A 19,078-nucleotide genomic window follows, 5' to 3' on the forward strand; every position below is an offset into this window, starting at 1 on the left:
CTGGTTTGCCGCACGCTCCTTCCGCTGCCTGCGCTTGGTTTCTGCACGCTCTCGGCGACGAGACTCGAGGTGCTCAGCGCCCTCCCGGATGCACTTCCTCCATTCCGGGCGGGACTGGTCTTTGGCCAGGGACTCCCAGGTGTCGGTGGGGATGTTGCACTTTATCAGGGAGGCTTTGAGGGGTGTCCCTTGTAACGTTCCCTCTGCCCACCTTTGGCTCGCTTGCCGTGAAGAAGTTCTGAGTAGAGCGCTTGCTTTGGGTGTCTCGTGTCTGGGACATGCGGACTATGTGGCCTGCCCAGCAGATTCCTCTTGGTCGGCTGGTGCGGACACGATGGGCCGAAATGGTCACCTTCCCTGCTGTAAGTTTCTATGAGTCGATGATGTATCGGTGTCTCTGAGACTGGATGTGGAAAAGGTGGGATACAGACTGGGGGGTGGGAAGTGAAAGTGCTGTGGGCAGATTATAAAGTGCGGAGTGAGTGGTTCCTGTTGATGGTCTCGGCCTGTCGCTGATTGACGGTCAATTCAGGAACAGAAGCCAAAATTGAGTAGGCCCCAGTGAGATTTGAACCCACGACCCCTGGTTTACAAGACCAGTGCTCTAACCCCTGAGCTATGGAGCCACCTGTAACACCAGCTCCTGTTTACATCTTACTATTGTTAACAAGGAGGTGGGGCCCGAATAATCATTCTCAGTGATTCATCCCTGAACATTGACAGAATCTTGCAGCACACAAGGAGGGCCATTCGGCCCATCGTGTCGATGTCGGCTCTGTGAGAGAGATTAGTGCTTGGAAGTTGGAAAAGTCGGGAGAAGGAGTCAGCCACAGGGGAATGGGATATTTATAATAAAAGCCCTTGTTAATTGACGGTGAATTTAAATACTGAGCTAATTTTGAGTAGGCCCCAGTGAGATTTGAACCCACGACCCCTGGTTTACTAAACCAGTGCTCTAACCCCTGAGCTATGGAGCCACCTGCCCTGGGCTGTGGGTCATTCCCCAGTTAGTGCTGTGTGTTTGAAGAATGAGGAGGGGTCAGTGAAACACTCAGATTATGTCTCATCCCCCAGACTCCTGCCTCCGTCTCTTCAATATTCGCCTCTCAACATCGATATATCGGGTCTTTCACGTCGTAAAACATCCCAAGGCAACTCAGTCACACTCTGGCTTTGTCTCTCTTTCTCTCTGTCTCTCTGTCTCTGTCTCTTTCTTTCTGTCTCTCACCTTCTCACTCGGTCCCTCGAGGGGGGAGGGTGTAGCGGGGGAAGGGGAGAGAGAGGGAGAAGGGGAGAGAGGGGGGGGGATGGGAGAGATGGGGAGGGGGAGAGTCTGATGGGAAAGGGGAGAGCGCGAGCAAAGGAATGAAAGGGAGGATGGAGGGGATGGAGACTGGGGAGGGGAGGGAGAAGGAGAGGGTGGGGAGAGAGAGAGGAGGGGAGAAAATGAAAAGGGAGAGGGGAAGGAGTGAGCGAGAAGGGAATGGGAGAGAGAGGGGTAAGGCGAGAGCGAGAGAGGGGAGGGGAAAGAGAGGGAAGGGGAGAGAGAGCGGGGAGAAGGTGAAAGTGATGTTAAGAGGAGTGATGGGGAAGGAGTGAAAGAGAGAGAGGAAGAAGTGAGAGAGCGAGGAAGGGGACAGAGAAAGGGGAAGGGGAGAGAGGGAGAAGGGGAGAATCTGAAAGGAAAGGGAAAGGAGAGAGAGAGAGGAGGGAGTGGAGGAAAGGGAGCGGAGAAGGAGGAGTGAGAGGGAGAGTGGAAAGGCAGAGTCGGAAGGGGAGAGAGTGGGACGGGAAGAGGGTGAGGCGAGGGAGGGGAAAGGGGGAGAGGGGAATGAGTGAGAGACGGGGAAAGCGAGATAGCGGGAAAGTGAGAGAGGAATAAAAAGATGTGGAACGGGTCGTGATTGTTGTGTACACATGTAAACGTCACCAATATGTAAGACTTGCCACTAGGGGGCACACCTGTGGGAGACCCAATGGTCACCTGTACACCCTGGGACAAGCAGGTATATAAGGTGACTCACCATACTGCTTCCCCACCCTGGAGTCTGAATAAAGAGCACAAGGTCACCACAGTTTGAGCTTGCAATACAGTCCTGTGGATTTATTCTGAACATCACTCACTGGCGACGAGTAACGGATCACCAACCTTCACACGGTAATGGCTGCCGTTGGTCTTGTTGAGGGATTTGTTGAGGGTGATGATTTGGGAAGCCTTCGTTGAGCGTCCCGACCGGTACTACGTCGCCAATGAACAGGACGAGGCTGAGAGAGGGCGATCAAGACCAGGGCGATTCTCCTCACCGTATGTGGGTCTCCGATATACGGCCTGCTCAAAAACCTGCTGGCACCGGTCAAACCAGAGGAGAAGACTTACACAGAGCTGTGTGTGCTGGTGTGGGAACGCCTCAAGCCGAAGGAGAGCACCTTAAAGGCCAGGTATCACTTTTACACCCACCGGCGCTCCCAGGGCCAGAAGATTCCTTGCGGGGCAGTGCGGTTTTTGCGGGATCTTTGCGGGAAATGTTGCCGAACGGTTTCGTGCTCGGATTCGGTCACGAGGTCATCCTTCGCAAGCTGCTGTCTGCCGGATCCCGGGTTAAACGGGTCCTTTTCGGAATGGGAGGCAGTGACTAGTGGGGTACCGCAGGGCTCAGTGCTGGGACCCCAGCTATTTACAATATACATCAATGATTTAGATGAAGGAATTGAATGTAATATCTCCAAGTTTGCAGATGACACTAAACTGGGTGGCCAGTGTGAGCTGTGAGGAGGATGCTAAGAGGCTGCAGGGTGACTTGGACAGGTTAGGTGAGTGGGCAAATGCATGGCAGATGCAGTATAATGTGGATAAATGTGAGGTTACCCACTTTGGGGGCAAAAACAGGAAGGCAGAATATTATCTGAATGGTGACAGATTAAGAAAAGGGGAGGTGCAACGAGACCTGGGTGTCATGGTTCATCAGTCATTGAAAGTTGGCATGCAGGTACAGCAGGCGGTGAAGAAGGCAAATGGTATGTTGGCCTTCATAGCGAGGGGATTTGAGTACAGGAGCAGGGAGGTCTTACTGCAGTTGTACAGGGCCTTGGTGAGGCCTCACCTGGAATATTGTGTTCAGTTTTGGTCTCCTAATCTGAGGAAGGACGTTCTTGCTATTGAGGGAGTGCAGTGAAGGTTCACCAGACTGATTCCCAGGATGGCTGGACTGATATATGAGGAGAGACTGGATAAACTGGACCATTATACACTGGAGTTTAGAAGGATGAGAGGGGATCTCATAGAAACATATAAGATTCTGACGGGAGTGGACAGGTTAGATGCAGGAAGAATGTTCCCGATGTTGGGGAAGTCCAGAACCAGGGGTCACAGTCTAAGGATAAGGGGTAGGCCATTTAGGACTGAGATGAGGAGAAACTTCTTCACTCAGAGAGTTGTTAACCTGCACCTATTTTCTCTGTTTCTATGTTTCTCTCTGAGCAAGGCCATCACGACAGCCCAGGCCTTCATATCCACGAGCGATAACACGAAACAGATTCGAAGCTCACCGGCAAGTACTGTGCATAAAATAACGTATTCAGCAGGCAGAACGGCACAGGACAGGGCCCACATGACCGCAGAGGCCAGACCTAGGCCTCGAGTGACTCAGAGTCCGCCGTGGGCCGTGAATGCGTATCCATTAGCACCATGTTGGCCCTGCTGGGGTCAGCCATCGAGCCCATCAATGTCGATTCAAGCCCTGTGTGTGCAAGGGCCGTGGAACAATGGGGCACCTCCAGCGAATGTGCAAACGGTCTGTGACTCACCACGTGGCAGAGTCAGGAGAGGACCATCGATCCAGCGAGGGTCACGCTGAACGAGCAGGAGAGGCAACTCAACCTGAGGCTGAAGGGGAAGTACATGGGGTACACACCTTCACCACCAAAAGCCCTCCGATAATGTGAAAAGTTGGACCTAATGGCACTCCAGTCTCCATGGAACTAGACACGGGGGCGGGTCAATCAATAATGAGCCAGAAGGCATTCGAGAGGCTGTGGGGGGGGGCGACAGAGCACAATGACCCAAGCTGATCCCGATTCAGGCAAAGCTGGGCACCTACACCAAGGAACTGAGACCAGTTATTGGTAGTGCGGGCATAAGGGTATCCCATGAGGGAGCGGTGCGCGATTTACCTCTGTGGATTGTTTCAGGTGATGGGCCAATGCTGCTTGGTAGAAGGTGGATGGGGAAGATTCGATGGAACTGGGAAGGCCTCTGTGTACCTTCTCTGGCGAACAACCTCTCCCCTTGCTCAAAGGCTGAGCAAGCCCCCCACCTTCAGCTGAACCAGGCGTCGAAGTGCAGATCCATTTGCAGACCCCCGAGGCACAGGCCGCTCATCGCGACCACCAGGAGGCGAAGACCAACCGAGCAGCGGTTACAGACGGGGGTACCCAGCACCCGAAGCCGACGACCTCTTGGCGGCGACGGAAGAGGCTCCAGGTCGACCAAGCGGAGTGGGGCTCAGGCCGAAACCATCCGAATGTGTCTTCCCGACGCCAGAGGCGGAAATCCCTGGGGAGGAAGATGGCGGCAGTCGAGAGAAGCGTCCAGACCACGGGTCGAGAGAAACGTCCAGACCACGGGATGTGGCCGCAACGGAACAGAGGCATGTGTTGGCCAGCGAGGAAGGCCACTGGGTTTGGGGCAAAGGTAAAGGGGGGGGCCGCTGAGAAGGCCAGGACCCCACTATGTTCCAATAAGTTGTTTGCACTGTGGAACCCATGTGAGCGTTCTTTCACGGCCAATGATGTACTATCATATGGGGTCGGGGGTACGTTAAAACAAGCCAAAGTAGCGGGCGAACAACAACCGGTCGTATATGTATCTGACAAAGTACTTGTAGCAAGTGATGTGTTATCACATTACCGCCTGCTCACGGCGAACCGCCAGACGGGAGTGTTGCAGCTTATCCGTCGCAAAGACGTAATGCTCATCCCATCAGATTGCCCTCCCCCCCTGTGGGGCAAACCCTGCAACGTGTTACAAAGAAAGGCAGGGAGGCTACACACAGTCGGTGGTGCGGGAACCTCCGTACTACGTCCCAGGATCCACGGGGGACCACACGGCCTCCCGCTACCACTGAAAGTCTCAGGGCCGTATCGGCCCATCCTGGGCTCTCCAGGCCTTAGGGTCAGCGACAATAGTCCGCAGCGGGCAGCCCAGATCACCAAGCCGAGCACCACACGTGTCGCGGTAGACTTCCGACAGACCCCGGCTGTCCCGGGTTGCTACGCAGTCACCGGACAGAGTCGCTCAGGACCGAACCTTCCGTCTGCTATCAGCAGAGAATGCACCATGATCGTACGGCCCCCCTCCACGCCACATCAGAATAAGTGACGTGGACAATATTCAGGGCCCCCAGATGGGGCCGAGAGCACTGTGTGAGACAAAGAGGGGAATGGAGTGTGTGTGTGTGTGTGATGAAAATGGAGTGTTTGGTTGTGAAACCATGTACTGAGCAAACGCAGAAAGCGTTTGGACCAGACCAGACTGCAAACTATCGATAAGCAGGCCACCATTGTGAAAGGACCTGGCCACGTCTGTCCCATCACACCAGGCACTCGGCCGGGCAGCAACGTTCCGACTAACTCACCCAGGCCAGGAATTCAAATCAGGTGATCGACCCGGGGACACAGGGCGTCATATTGCCTCAACTTGCAAATAACTGGTACATAAGCCTTTGGAGGGGGCGGGGGGGGGAGTGATGTTCTGTATGCACCTAAACCTCACCAATATGTAAGACTTGCCACTAGGGGGCACACCTGTGGGAGGCCTAAGGGTCACTTGTGCACCCTGGGACAAGCAGGTACATAAGGTGATCCACCATGCTGCTTCCCCACTCTGGGGTCTCAATAAAGAGACCAAGGTCACAATAGTTTCATAGAAACATAGAAACATAGAAACTAGGTGCAGGAGTAGGCCATTCGGCCCTTCTCGCCTGCACCGCCATTCAATGAGTTCATGGCTGAACATGCAACTTCAGTACCCCATTCCTGCTTTCTCACCATACCCCTTGATCCCCCTAGTAGTAAGGACTTCATCTAACTTCTTTTTGAATATATTTAGTGAATTGGCCTCAACAACTTTCTGTGGTAGAGAATTCCACAAGTTCACCACTCTCTGGGTGAAGAAATTCCTCCTCATCTCGGTCCGAAATGGCTTCCCCCTTATCCTTAGACTGTGTCCCCTGGTTCTGGACTTCCCCAACATTGGGAACATTCTTCCTGCATCTATAACCTGTCTAACCCCGTCAGAATTTTAAACGTTTCTATGAGGGTCCCCTCTCATTCTTCTGAACTCCAGTGAATACAAGAGCAGTTTCAGGATCAGTCTCAAAGATGTTTAATATTTATAACTAAATCCCTTATTAATTGACGGTGAATTTAAATACTGATCTAATTTTGAGTAGGCCCCAGTGAGTCAGCTTACGATCCGGTCCCGTGGATTTATTCTGAACATAACAGTGATGGGGGTGGCAGAGAAAGATTTGGAAGGGGAAGAGAGAGTGTAAGGGAGACAAGGAGAGGAGAGGGGAGCCTGTTGTACCAGGGTCGGTCTCAGAGCTGGTAATATTTATAATTAAAGCCCTTGTAAATTGACAGTGAATTTAAATCTTGAGTGAGCCCCAGTGAGATTTGAACTCACAACCCCTGGTTTACAAGACCAGTGCTCTAACCCCTGGACCCCTGACCTATGGAGCCACCTACTCTGGGAACGACAGGGGTAAGGAGCAGGAGAGAGGGGAAGGGAAAAGAGAGAATGCAAGGAGTGAGAGAGAGGGGAAGGGGAGAGAGAGAGGGAAGGGGAGAGAGAGAGGGGAAGGGGAAAGTGAGAGGGAAGGGGAGAGAGAGGGAATGAGTGAGAGAGAGGTGGAAGGAGTGAGAAAGAGGGGGAAGGTGTGAGAGAGAGGGGAAGGGGAGAGAGGGGATGAGGAGAGAAGGAGGAGGTAGGGAGAGAGAAAGGAAGGGGAGAGAGAGGGAGAAGGGGAGAATCTGAAAAGAAAGGAAAGAGAGAGAGGAGGGAGGGGAGGAAAGAGAGGGGAGGGAGAGTGAAATGGCAGAGGTGAAGGGGGGAGAGGGGGAGAGGGAGGGGAGAGAGGGGGACGGAGTGAGAGAGGGGGAAGGAGTGAGAGGAGGGAAGGGAAGAAGGTGGGGCGAGGGAGGGTGAAGGGGGAAGAGGGGAATGAGTGAGAGACGGGGAAAGTGAGATAGCGGGAAAGTGAGAGAGGGGTAACAAGATTAAGAACAGGTCGTGAAGGGGAAGGGAGAGAGAGACTGCAAGGGGAGAGAGAAATAAGGGGAAGGGGAGAGAGGGTGGAAGAGAGAGGGGAAGCGGGTGAGAGAGACGGGAAGGAGTGGGAAAGAGAGCGAGGGGAAGAGAGAGGGGAAGGAGTGAGAAGGAGTGGGGAAGGGGAGAGAGCAGAAGTGTAGTGAGAGAGAGGGGGGAAGAGAAAAGAGAGGGAGGGGAAGGGGAGAGAGAGGGCAACATAAGAAATAGGAGCAGGAGTAGGCCATACGGCCCCTCGAGTCTGCTCCGCCATTTAATGCGATCATGGCTGAAACGATCATGGACTCAGCTCCACTTCCCTGCCCGCCCCCTTATCCCCTTATCGGTTAAGGAACTGTCTATCTCTGTCTTAAATTTATTCAATGTCCCGGCTTCCACAGCTCTCTGAGGCAGCGAATTCCACAGATTTACAACCCTCTGAGAGAAGAAATTTCTCCTCATCTCAGTTTTAAATGGGAGGCCCCTTATACTAAGATCATGCCCTCTAGTTCTAGTCTCCCCCATCAGTGGAAACATCCTCTCTGCAACCACCTTGTCAAGCCCCCTCATAATCTGAAACATTTCGATAAGATCACTTCTCATTCTTCTGAATTCCAACGAATATCGGGCCTTTCACGTAGTAAAACATCCCAAGGCAACTCAGTCACACTCTGCCTCAATCTCTCACTCGCCATCTCTCGAGGGGGAAGATGGAGGAGGAAGGAGTGAGAGAATGTAATTAGAGAGGGAAGTTGGAGAGAGCGGAAAGGGAGAGAGAAGATAGAGGAGGAAGGAGTGAGAGAATGTCATTAGAGAGGGGGAAGGAGAGAGAGAATGTAATTAGAGAGGGAAGTGGAGAGAGCGGAAAGCCAGAAATAAGATGTCGAACGGGTCATGATGGGGAAGACAGAGAGAGATTTGGAAGGGGAGAGAGTAGCCTATTATTCCAGGGTCAGTCTCAGAGCTGTTTAATATTTATAATTAGAACACTTGTTAATTGACAGCGAATTTAAATACTGAACTAATTTCAAGTAGGCCCCAGTGAGATTTGAACTAACGACCGCTGGTTTACTGGACCAGTGTTCGAACCCCTGAGCTATGGAGACAGGGGAAGGAGCAGGAAAGAGAGGGGAAGGAAAAAGAGAGAGTGGAAGGAGTGAGAGAGAGGGGGAAGGGGAGACAGAGGAGGAAGGGGAGAGAGAGAGGGGGAAGGAGTGAGAGAGAGGGGGAAGGGGAGAGAGAGAGGGAGGGGAGAGAGAGAGGGAGGGAGGGAAGGGGAGAGAGAGGGAGCAGAAGGGGAGAGAGAGAGAGTGTGGAAGGGAGGGAGAGAGGGGAGAGGGGAAAGAGGGGGAGGGGAAGAGAGGGGAGGAGTGAGAGAGGGGTGGGGACAGAGAGGGAATGGAGACAGGGAGGAAGAGAGCGGGAAGGGGAGAGAGAGGGGGTGAAGGGAGCGGTGTGGCAGGGGAAAGAGGGGGGAAAGGGAAAAAGAGGGGGAAGGAGTGAGAGAGAGAGTGGAAGGGTAGAGAGAGGGGGAAGCGGAGAGAGAGAGTGAAAGGAGTGAGAGAGAGGTAGAAGGAATGAGAGGGAGGGGGAAGGGGAGACATGGAGGAAGAGAGAGAAGGGAAGGGGAGAGAGAGAAGGGGAGAGGAGAGATGGGAACGGGAAAGAGAGGGAGAAGGGGAGAATGTGAAAAGAAAGGGAAACGAGAGAGACGGAGGAGGTCGGGGAGGAGAGAGAGGGGAGGGGAGAGGGAAAGGGAGAGTGAAAAGGCAGAGGGGGAAGGGGAGAGAGGGTGGTCGGGGAATGAGGGGGAGGGGAGAGAGAGGGAAGGAGTGGGGGGTGAATGAAAGTGAGAGAGAAGGGAAGAGAGGGGAACTGGAGAGCGAGAGAGAGGCAGGAAGGTGAATGTGGGAGGGGAATGGGAGAGCGAGAGTGGAGGAGTGGGAAAGAGACGTGAAGGGGAAAGAGAGCGGGGAATGGGGAGAGAGATAGAGGGGCGAGGGGATAGAGAGGGGGGATGGAGAGAGAGAGAGTGAAAGGATGGGGGGGAGAGAGGGGAAGGGGAGAGACGGGGGAAGGAGAGAGGGTGAGCGGGGGAGAGTGGAGTGTGTGAAAGACGGGGAACGTTATATAGCAGGAAAAAGATGTAGAATGGGAAGGGAGAGAGAGATTACTGGAGACAAGAGGAGACGATTGCTGCAGGGTCGGTCTCGGAGCTGTTTAATATTTATGTTTAAAACACTTATTAATTGACATTGAATTTAAATATTGAACTGATTTTGAGTCGGCCCCAGTGAGATTTGAATTCAGAACCCCTGGTTTACAAGACCAGTGCTTTAACCCCTGAGCTATGGAGCCAACTGCTCTAGGAAATACAGTGGAAGGAGCAGGAAAGAGAGGGGAAAAGAAAAGAGCGAGTGGAAGGAGTGAGATGGAGGGGGAAGGGGAGAGAGTGGAAGGAGTGAGAGAGAGGTGGAGGGGAGAAAGAGGGGAGTCAGGTGAAAGAGAAAGAAAGGGGAGAGAGAGGGAGAAGGGGAGAATCTGAAAAGAAAGGGAAAAGAAAGGGAAAAGAGAGAGGAGAGTGAAAGGGCAGAGGGGAAGGGGAGAGAGTGGGGAGAGACTGAGTCGGGGAAAGAGAGAGAGAGAGAGGGAAGATAGAGGAGGAAGGAGAGAGAGGAAGGAGTGGGGAGAGAATGAAAGGAGAGAGGGGGAAGAGAGAGAGGGAAAAGGAGAGAGGGTGAGGTGAGGGAGGGGGAAGGGGGGAGAAGGGAATGAATGAGAGACGGGGAAAGCGAGATAGCGGGAAAGGCAGAGGGGGTAAAATGATGTAGAACGGGACATGATGGAGAAGGGAGAGAGAGATTTGGAAGGGGATTGAGAGAGTGTCAGAGAAACGAGAAGAGGAGAGGGGGAAGGGTGTGAGGGGAGTCTGTTATTTAGAATTCAGGAGAGGAGGACTAAGGGTTTAATTTGGAGGGGGTAAGTAAAGTATCAGAGTAAGCTTGCAGGGAACATAAAAACTGACTGCAAAAGCTTCTATAGATATGTGAAGAGAAAACGATTAGTGAAGACAGATGTAGGTCCCTTGCAGTCAGAATCAGGTGAATTTATAATGGGGAACAAAGAAATGGCAGATCAATTGAACAAATACTTTGGTTCTGTCTTACATAGAAACATAGAAACATAGAAAATAGGTGCAGGAGTAGGCCATTTGGCCCTTCGAGCCTGCACCACCATTCAATAAGATCATGACTGATCATTCCCACAGTACCCCATTCCTGCTTTCTCTCCATACCCCTTGATCCCTTTAGCCGTAAGGGCCATATCTAACTCTCTTTTGAATATATCCAATGAACTGGTATCAACAACTCTCTGCGGCAGGGAATTCCACAGGTTAACAACTCTCTGAGTGAAGAAGTTTCTCCTCATCTCAGTCCTAAATGGCTTACGCCTTATTCTTAGACTATGTCCCCTGGTTCTGGACTTCCCGAACATCGGGAACATTCTTCCTGCATCGAACCTGTCCACTCCCGTTAGAATTTTATATGTTTCTATGAGATCCCCTCTCATCCTTCTAAATTCCAGCGAATATAAGCCCAGTCGATCCAGTCTCTCCTCATATGTCAGTCCAGCCATCCCGGGAATCAGTCCGTTGAACCTTCGCTGCACTCCCTCAATAGCAAGAATGTCCTTCCTCAGATTAGGAGACCAAAACTGAACACAATATTCCAGGTGAGGCTTCACCAAGGCCCTGTACAACTGCAGTAAGACCTCCCTGCTCCTATACTCAAATCCTCTCGCTATGAAGGTCAACATACCATTTGCCTTCTTCACCACCTGCTGTACCTGCATGCCAACTTTCAATGACTGATGTACCATGACACCCAGGTCTCGTTGCACCTCCCCTTTTCCTAATCTGCCGCCATTCAGATAATATTCGCCTTCATGTTTTTGCCATCAAAGTGGATAACCTCACATTTATCCACATTATACTGCATCTGCCATGCATTTGCCCACTCACCTAACCTGTCCAAGTCACCCTGCACACTTTTAGTGTCCTCCTCACAGCTCACACCGCCACCCAGTTTAGTGTCATCTGCAAACTTGGAGATATTACACTCAATTCCTTCATCCAAATCATTAATGTATATTGTAAATAGCTGGGGTCCCAGCACTGAGCCCTGCGGCACCCCATTAATCACTGCCTGCCATTCTGAAAACGACCCATTTATCCCGATTCTTTGCTTCCTGTCTGCCAACCAGTTCTCTATCCACGTCAATACATTACCCCCAATACCATCTGCTTTAATTTTGCACACTAATCTCTTGTGTGGGACCTTGTCAAAAGCCTTTTGAAAGTCCAAATACACCACATCCCTGTCCACTCTACTAGTTACATCCTCAAAAAATTCTTGAAGATTTGTCTAGCATGATTTCCCTTTCATAAATCCATGCTGACTTGGACCGATCCTGTCACTGCTTTCCAAATGTGCTGCTATTTCATGTTTAATAATTGATTCCATCATCTTCCCCACTACTGATGTCAGGCTAACCGGTCTATAATTACCTGTTTTCACTCTCCCTACTTTTTTAAACAGCAGCATAACATTAATTATCCTCCAGTTCATAGGAACTGATCCAGAGTCAATAGACTGTTGGAAAATGATCACCAATGCATCCACTATTTTGAGGGCCACTTCCTTAAGTACTCTGGGATGCAGGCTATCAGGCCCCGGGGATTTATCAGCCTTCAAGCCCATCAATTTGCCGAACACAAGTTCCCACCTAATAAGGATATCCTTCAGTTCCCCCTTCTCACTAGACCCTCGGTCCCCTCGTACTTCCGGAAACTTATTTGTGTCTTCCTTCGTGAAGAAAGAACCAAAGTATTTGCTTAACTGGTCCGCCATTTCTTTGTTGCCCATTATAAATTCACCTGAATCTGACTGCAAGGGATCTATGTTTGTCGTCACGAATCTTTTGCAGTCAGTTCTTTTGTTGCCTGCAAGCTTCCTCTCATACTCTATTTTCCCCCTCCTGGTTCAACCCTTTGTCCTCCTCTGCTGTATTACAAAATTCTCCCAGTCCTCAGGTTTGCTGCTTTTTCTGGCCAATTTATATGCCTCTTCCTTGGATTTAACACTATCCTTCCCTTGTTAGCCACGGTTGAGCCACCTTCCCCATTTTATTTTTACTCCAGACAGGGATGTACAATTGTTGGAGTTCATCCATGTGATCTTTAAATGTTTGCCATTGTCAATCCAACATCAACCCTTGAAGGATCACTGGCCAGTCAATTCACATCTCACACCATCAAAGTGACCTTTCTTGAAATTCAAGGCCCTCATCTCTGAATTAACTCTGTCACTCTCCATCTTAATAAAGTATTTGACCCATATTTACAATTAAAGCCCTTGCAAACTTAAATACTGAGCTAATTTTGAGCTGGTCCTAATGAGATTTGAACCCACGACCGCAGATTTACTAAACTAGTGCTCTACCCCCTGAGCTATGGAGCCACCTGCTTTGTGAAAAGACAAGGGGAAGGAGCAGGAAAGGGATGGGAAGGGAAAAGAGAGAATGGAAGGAGTGAGAGAGAGGGGGAAGGGGAGAGTAAGAGATGGAAGGGGAGAGGGGGGAAGGGGAGAGAGATGGGAAGGCAAGAAAGGGAGGAGGCAAAGTAGAGAGAAAGGAAGGGGAGAGAGAGGGAGAACGGGAGATTCTGAAAAGAAAGGGAAACGAGAGCGAGAGAGGAAGGAGGGGAGGGAGGGAAGTGGAGAGTGAAAAGGCGAGGGGAAGGGGAGAGAGGGTGGAGAGCCTGGGTCAGCGAAAGAGACAGAATGAGAGAGTGGATAGCTGAGAGAGAGGGTGAGGCGATGGAGGGGGGAGAGGGGAATGAGTGAGAGCTGGGAAAGCGAGATCGTGGGAAAAAGATGAAGAACAGGTCGTGATGGGGAAGAGAGAGACTTGTTAATTGACAGTAAATTTAAATACTGAGCTAATTTTGAGTAGGCCCCAGTGAGATTTGAACCCACGACCCCTGGTTTACTAGACCAGTGCTCTAACCCCTGAGCTATGGAACCACCTGCTCTGGGCTGTGGGTCATTCCCAGTTAGTGCTGTGTGTTTGAAGAATGAGGAGGGGTCAGTGAAATACTCAGATTGTGTCTCATCCCCCAGACTCCTGCCTCCGTCTCTTCAATATTCACCTCTCAACATCGATATATCGGGTCTTTCACGTAGTAAAACATCCCAAGGCAACTCAGTCACACTCTGTCCCAATCTCTCAGTCTCTCTGTCTCTTTCTCTCTCTCTCTCTGTCTCTCTCTCTCTCTCTTTCTCACTCCCTCTGTCTCTCGATCACTTTCTCTCTGTCGCTCACTGTCTCTCGAGCCGGAAGGGGTCAGAGAGGGGGAAGGGGAAAGTCAGAAGGGAAAGGAGAGAGAGAGAGAGAGAGAGGGAGGAGAGAGATTGAGGAGTGAGTGGAGAGAGAGGAGCGGAGAGTGGGAAGGGGAGAAAGCGGGGGAAAGGGACAGGGAGAGGGAAGGAGTGAGTGAGAGGGGGAAGGGGAGAGAGAGAGAGAGAGAGAGAAGGAGAGAGAGAGAGGAGCGTGTCGGTAGTTGTTATTACATCGGTAGTCCACTAGGTGGGGCTCTATTAGAGGAAGAGAGAGGGAAGGGGAGAGTGAGGGGAAGGAGTGAGAGAGAGGGAAGGGGAGAGTGAGGGGAAGGAGTGAGAGAGAGGGAAGGGGAGAGTGAGGGGAAGGAGTGAGAGAGAGGGAAGGGGAGAGTGAGGGGAAGGAGTGAGAGAGAGGGAAGGGTGAGTAAGGAGAAGGAGTGAGAGAGAGGGAAGGGGAGAGTGAGGGGAAGGAGTGCGAGAGAGGGAAGCAAAAAGTGAGGGGAAGGAGTAAGAGAGAGAGTGAGGGGAAGGAGTGAGAGAGAGACGGGGAAGAGGAGAGTGAGGTGAAGGAGTGAGAGAGATGGAAGGGGAGAGTGAGGGGAAGGAGTGAGAGGCAGGGAAGGGGAGAGTGAGGGGAAGGAGTGAGAGAGACGGGGAGAGTGAGGGGAAGGAGTGAGATAGAGACGGGGAAGAGGAGAGTGAGGTGAAGGAGTGAGAGAGAGGGAAGGGGAGAGTGAGGGGAAGGAGTGAGAGAGAGGGAAGGGGAGAGTGAGGGGAAGGAGTGAGAGAGAGGGAAGGGTGAGTAAGGAGAAGGAGTGAGAGAGAGGGAAGGGGAGAGTGAGGGGAAGGAGTGCGAGAGAGGGAAGCAAAGAGTGAGGGGAAGGAGTAAGAGAGAGAGTGAGGGGAAGGAGTGAGAGAGAGACGGGGAAGAGGAGAGTGAGGTGAAGGAGTGAGAGAGATGGAAGGAGAGAGTGAGGGGAAGGAGTGAGAGGCAGGGAAGGGGAGAGTGAGGGGAAGGAGTGAGAGAGACGGGGAGAGTGAGGGGAAGGAGTGAGATAGAGACGGGGAAGAGGAGAGTGAGGTGAAGGAGTGAGAGAGAGGGAAGGGGAGAGTGAGGGGAAGGAGTGAGAGAGAGGGAAGGGGAGAGTGAGGGGAAGGAGTGAGAGAGAGACGGGGAAGAGGAGAGACAGAGGGAACACCAACAATAATGTATATTTATATAGCGCCTTTAACGTAGTGAAACGTCCCAAGGTGCTCCACAGGAGGATTATGGGATAAAAATTTGACACCGAGCCACAAAAGTAGAAATTAGCGCAGGTGAAGAGGTCGGTTTTAAGGAGAGTCTTGAAGGAGGAAAGAGAGGTAGAGAGGCGGAGAGGTTTAGGGAGGGAGTTCCAGAGCTTGGGGCCCAGGCAACAGAAGGCATGGCCACCGATGGTGGAGTGATTATAATCAGGGATGGTCAGGAGGGCAGAATTAGAGGAGTGCAGACATAAGGACATAAGAACATAAGAATTAGGAACAGGAGTAGGCCATCTAGCCCCTTGAGCCTGCTCCGCCATTCAATGATTGTGGGGTTACAGAGATAGGGAGGGATGTAGGAGCTGGAGGAGGTTACAGAGATAGGGAGGGTTGTGGGAAGTTACAGAGATAGGGAGGGTTGTGGGGCTGGAGGAGATTACAGAGATAGGGAGTAGTGAGGGGCCATGGAGTGATTTGTAAACAAGGATGAGAATTTTCAAATCGAGGCATTGCTTAATCGGGAGCCAATGTAGGGCAGCGAGCACAGGGGGTGATGGGTGAGCGGGACTGGGTGCGAGTTGGGACACGGGGCAGTGAGCACAGGGGGTGATGGGTGAGCGGGACTGGGTGCGAGTTAGGACACGGGGGCAGCGAGCACAGCGGGTGATGGGTGAGCGGGACTGGGTGCGAGTTAGGACACGGGGCAGTGAGCACAGCGGGTGATGGGTGAGCGGGACTCGGTGCGAGTTAGGACACGGGGGCAGCGAGCACAGCGGGTGATGGGTGAGCGGGACTGGGTGCGAGTTAGGACACGTGGCAGTGAGCACAGGTGGTGATAGGTGAGCGGGACCCGGTGCGAGTTAGGACACGGGGGCAGCGAGCACAGAGGGTGATGGGTGAGTGGGACTCAGTGCGAGTTAGGACACGGGGCAGCGAGCACAGGGGGTGATGGGTGAGCGGGACTCGGTGCGAGTTAGGACACGGGGTCAGTGAGCACAGGGGGTGATGGGTGAGCGGGACTGGGTGCGAGTTAGGACACGGGGCAGTGAGCACAGGGGGTGATGGGTGAGTGGGACTGGGTGCGAGTTAGGACACGGGGCAGCGAGCACAGGGGGTGATGGGTGAGTGGGACTGGGTGCGAGTTAGGACACGGGGCAGCCGAGATTTGGATCACTTCTAGTTTATATTGGGCAGAATGTAGAAAGAAGTGTGAGAGAGGGGGAAGGGGAGAGGATGGGGAGAGTGAGCGGAAGGGATAGTGAGTGTGGCGAGGGAGCGGCAAGGGAAATGAGTGAGAGACGGGGAAAGCGAGAAAAATATGTAGAACGGGTCGTGATGGGGAGAGACAGTTGAAGAAGAGGGGAGCCTGTTGTCCTAGGAACAGTCCTGGAGCTGTTTAATATTTATAATTAAATTCTTTCTTAATTGACATTGAATTTAAATACTGAGCTAATTTTGAGTTGGTCCCACTGAGATTTGAACCTACGACCCCTGGTTTACTAGACCAGTGCTCTAACCCCTGAGCTATGGAGCCACCTGCCTTGGGCTGTGGGTCATTCCCCAGTTAGTGCTGTGTGTTTGAAGAATGAGGAGGGGTCAGTGAAACGCTCAGATTGTGTCTCATCCCCCAGACTCCCTCTCTCCTTTCCCTTCTGATTTTCCCCTTTCCACTCTCTAACCCCTTCCGGCTCGAGAGACAGTGAGCAACAGAGAGAAAGTGACAGAGAGACAGAGAGAGAGAATGAGTGAGATTGTGAGAGAGACTGAGAGAGAGTGAGAGATAGAGAGACAGAGAGACAGAGAGAGAGAGACTGAGAATGATACACAGAGAGAGACTGAGAGACAGAGAGACTGAGAGATTGGGACAGAGTGTGACTGAGTTGCCTTGGGATGTTTTACTACGTGAAAGACCCGATATATCGATGTTGAGAGGTGAATATTGAAGAGACGGAGGCAGGAGTCTGGGGGATGAGACACAATCTGAGCGTTTCACTGACCCCTCCTCATTCTTCAAACACACAGCACTAACTGGGGAATGACCCACAGCCCAGGGCAGGTGGTTCCATAGCTCAGGGGTTAGAGCACTGGTCTAGTAAACCAGGGGTCGTGGGTTCAAATCTCACTGGGGCCTACTCAAAATTAGTTCAGTCTTTAAATTCACTGTCAATTGACAAGGGCTTTAATTATAAATATTAAACAGTTCCCAGACTGACCCTGGAACTACAAGCACTGCCTTGTCCACATTAAAAGATTACCACATTTAGATTGTACTTGAAGTGCTGTAACCTGCAGATATACAGATAGAAAGCTAGAAAGTGGGATTAGGCTTGGTCAGTGGGTGTGGATACAGTGGGCCAAAATGGGTTTCTGCCTTATTCCCTTCTCACTCAATCTCTCGACCTGACTCTCTGTCTGTCTCTAACATCATTGGCAGTCCCTGGGAATGGAGGAGAACTTGCTTCCACTTGAAAACTGAGTCCCCATTTATCCATCCTGTGTGTTACATCCTCAAAGAATTCCAATAAATTAGTCAAACATGACTTCCCTTTCATCAATCCATCCTGACTGAATCATGCTTTTTCCCAATGGCCTGCTCCAAAAGGAGTGAGAGAGAGGGGGAAGGAGTGAGAGAGAGGGAGAATCTGTCGGAAAGAAAATGCTTCCATTACCATAACTAAATCTGCGGGCTGTGCCATCTCCACCCCGGTGGTGGGCAATGTTAGCCGACTGAGAGCATCGGCACAGTTTTCTGTGCCTGGCCTGTGGCGGATGGTGTAGTTGTATGTGGACAACGTGAGCGCCCATCTCTGGATGCGGGCCGATGCAGTCGTATTTATCCCCTAATTTTCAGAAAGGAGGGATATAAGCGGCTTGTGGTCGATTTCCAATTTGAATTTGAGCCCGAACAGGTATTGATGCATTTTCTTTACCCCGTAAACACACACTAACGCTTCTCTCTCGATCATACTGTAGGTCCTCTCGGCCTTAGACAGACTTCTGGTTGCATAAGCAACCGGTTGCAATTTCCCAAATTCATTCGCTTGTTACAATACACACCCGACCCCGTACGACGACGCATCACATGCTCGTACCAAACGTTTACATGGATCGTACAACACAAGCAATTTGTTTGAACATAACAGCTTCCTAGCTTTCTCAAAGGCATTTTCTTGGCTTTTACCCCAGACCCATTCATCTCCCTTACGCAGTGGAGGGTGCAGGGGTTCTAACAATGTGACAAGACCCGGTAAGAAGTTACCAACATAGTTCAGGAGTCCTAGAAACGACCACAGCTCCGTCACGTTCCGTGGTCTCGGTGCCTTCTCGATTGCCCCCGTCTTCGAATCGGTGGGCCTGATGCCGTCCGCCGCGATTCTTCTCCCCGGGAACTCCACTTCAGGCGCTGGGAAAACGCACTGCGAGCATTTCAGCCTGAGCCCCACACGATTAAGCCGACTAAGGAGCTCCTCCACGTTCTGCAAATGCTCGACGGTGTCCCGACCTGTAACCAAGATGTCGTCCTGGAAGACCACGGTGCACGGGACCCACTTCAGCAAGCTTTCCGTGTTCCTCTGGAATATCGCTGTGGCTGATCGAATCCCAAACGGGCATCTGTTGTAAACGAAAAGACCTTTGTGCGTGTTGAGGCAGGTGAGGCCTTTCGAAGATTCCACCAGCTCCTGCGTCATGTAGGCCGAGGTCAAGTCCGGCTTCGTGAATGTTTTCCCCCACCGCCACCAGCGTGACAAATAGGTCATCAGCCTTTGGTAGCGGGTATTGATCCTGCAGCAAGAAACGATTAATAGTTACTTTGTAATCACCACAGATTCTGACGGTGCCGTCTCCCTTGAGGATTGGAACAATCGGACTGGCCCACTCATTGAATTCGATCGGCGAAATGATGTCCTCTCATTGCAGCCTGTCCAGCTCAATGTCCACCCTCTCTCTCACCATGTAAGGTACCGCTCTCACCTTGTGATAGATGGGTCACGCCCCCGGAATTAAATGGATCTGCACTTTTGCTCCTTGGAACTTCCCGACGCCTGGTTCGAACAGCGAGGGGAACTTGCTTAGGACCTGGGCACATGAGGTGTCGTCGACGGGCGTATCTTTCCCAGCCAGCTCCTGCCGA

At 51.8% G+C, this 19,078-nt stretch overlaps 5 non-coding genes across 5 annotated transcripts; 1 reads left to right on the forward strand and 4 right to left on the reverse strand.

Moving 5' to 3' along the window:
- Positions 1–553: 553 nt before the first annotated feature.
- trnat-ugu (transfer RNA threonine (anticodon UGU)) lies at positions 554–626 on the reverse strand. The gene has a single exon. It is a non-coding gene; the product is annotated as a tRNA-Thr (tRNA).
- Positions 627–904: 278 nt separating this feature from the next.
- Positions 905–977, reverse strand: trnat-agu (transfer RNA threonine (anticodon AGU)). Its single transcript has one exon. It is a non-coding gene; the product is annotated as a tRNA-Thr (tRNA).
- An 8,614-nt stretch (positions 978–9,591) lies between these two features.
- Positions 9,592–9,664, reverse strand: trnat-ugu (transfer RNA threonine (anticodon UGU)). Its single transcript has one exon. It is a non-coding gene; the product is annotated as a tRNA-Thr (tRNA).
- A 3,652-nt stretch (positions 9,665–13,316) lies between these two features.
- Positions 13,317–13,389, reverse strand: trnat-agu (transfer RNA threonine (anticodon AGU)). The gene has a single exon. It is a non-coding gene; the product is annotated as a tRNA-Thr (tRNA).
- A 3,615-nt stretch (positions 13,390–17,004) lies between these two features.
- trnat-agu (transfer RNA threonine (anticodon AGU)) lies at positions 17,005–17,077 on the forward strand. The gene has a single exon. It is a non-coding gene; the product is annotated as a tRNA-Thr (tRNA).
- The last annotated feature ends 2,001 nt before the right edge of the window (positions 17,078–19,078 follow it).

This window comes from Pristiophorus japonicus, unplaced genomic scaffold, assembly GCF_044704955.1.
Source record: "Pristiophorus japonicus isolate sPriJap1 unplaced genomic scaffold, sPriJap1.hap1 HAP1_SCAFFOLD_762, whole genome shotgun sequence".
NCBI lineage: Eukaryota > Metazoa > Chordata > Chondrichthyes > Pristiophoridae > Pristiophorus > Pristiophorus japonicus.